This window comes from Seriola lalandi, unplaced genomic scaffold, assembly GCF_002814215.2.
Source record: "Seriola lalandi dorsalis isolate HSWRI2012SDOR001 ecotype SW California unplaced genomic scaffold, Sedor1 jcf7180002005199, whole genome shotgun sequence".
NCBI lineage: Eukaryota > Metazoa > Chordata > Actinopteri > Carangiformes > Carangidae > Seriola > Seriola lalandi.
Genome location: NW_019475853.1, coordinates 1 through 1,045, shown reverse-complemented (window position 1 = coordinate 1,045; position 1,045 = coordinate 1). Strand labels below are relative to the sequence as shown.

The window sequence follows — 1,045 nt, the reverse complement described above, 5'->3', positions numbered from 1 at the left end:
CCTGAAAAGTGGAGACACTGAGTCACAATGGGTCTATAGTTGAACTCCCTGTTAGGACGGTAATATAAGGGAAAATGGCATGTTTCATACTGCAGCTTTAGGAGGTTCAACACTTCAACTTTTTACTGTTGACATTAAACATGAAATCAGATACACAACAGACTAACATGCCTTAATAAAAAATTATGAGAATTGTTGGCCTTAGTGAAACATTACGAGCCAAACTTGACCAGAAATATAAATCACTGTGGTTTAAATAGTTTTGGACAACAATGCAGCTCTATGGCACAGAGGCTACACCAGCAACAGTCTTTAATGGGATCAATTAATTGTGTGTCTTTTCTATAGGATGTGTAATAATCTTGAATTTATACATCATAGTAACCCCACTGCTTCTTCTGCTTGTATGTGTCCTTTCCCTAGAGAGATGTGGTGGGTCCTGTGGGTGCTCGCCGCCCTGCTGGCTCTCTTCTGCAGTCTGGATGTGTGGTACTTCCTACGGGCAGCGGTGGTGATCCTCCGGGCCTGGTTCCAACCTCCGGTCTTTGACATCACAGCAGAGCAGGTCCTAACAGGCCGAGTCACTCCCCATGACATTGACATGTGCCACATGAACAATGCCCGTTACCTCAGAGAGTGTGATTTCGCCCGGTTCTCTCTCTACACACGTAACGGTGTCTTCAAAGGAGTTCGAGCCCTCGGCGCTTCAATGGTTGTGGGGGCCACCACCATTCGTTACCGAAGAGCTCTGTGTATAGGTGAGGGGTACGAGCTGCGGAGTCGGATCGTCACTTGGGATGACAAAGCCTTTTTCCTGGAACAGAGATTTGTGTCAACAAGAGACGGGTTGGTGTGTGCCATCATGTACTGCAAGCAGAGTGTCATCCGCAGCAGCCCAGACAAGATCATGCAGCACCTGTGTAAAAGGAAGGTGGGAAAAAAGTTTCAGAACAAATGCAAGTTGCATATTGGTAAGGTTTAATTATTGAAGAACATTGATACTGAAGGTTTGCTCCTTGCAGGTGGAGTGCCCTGAGTTTCCAGA

The 1,045-nt window shown here is 46.1% G+C and overlaps 1 pseudogene across 1 annotated transcript; it reads left to right on the top strand.

Moving 5' to 3' along the window:
• The first annotated feature begins 404 nt into the window (after positions 1-404).
• On the top strand, positions 405-1,040 carry LOC111669802 (protein THEM6 pseudogene; annotated as a pseudogene). The gene is made up of 2 exons (XR_015438273.1): positions 405-931; positions 1,023-1,040. The product of XR_015438273.1 is annotated as a protein THEM6 pseudogene (transcript).
• Positions 1,041-1,045: the final 5 nt, after the last annotated feature.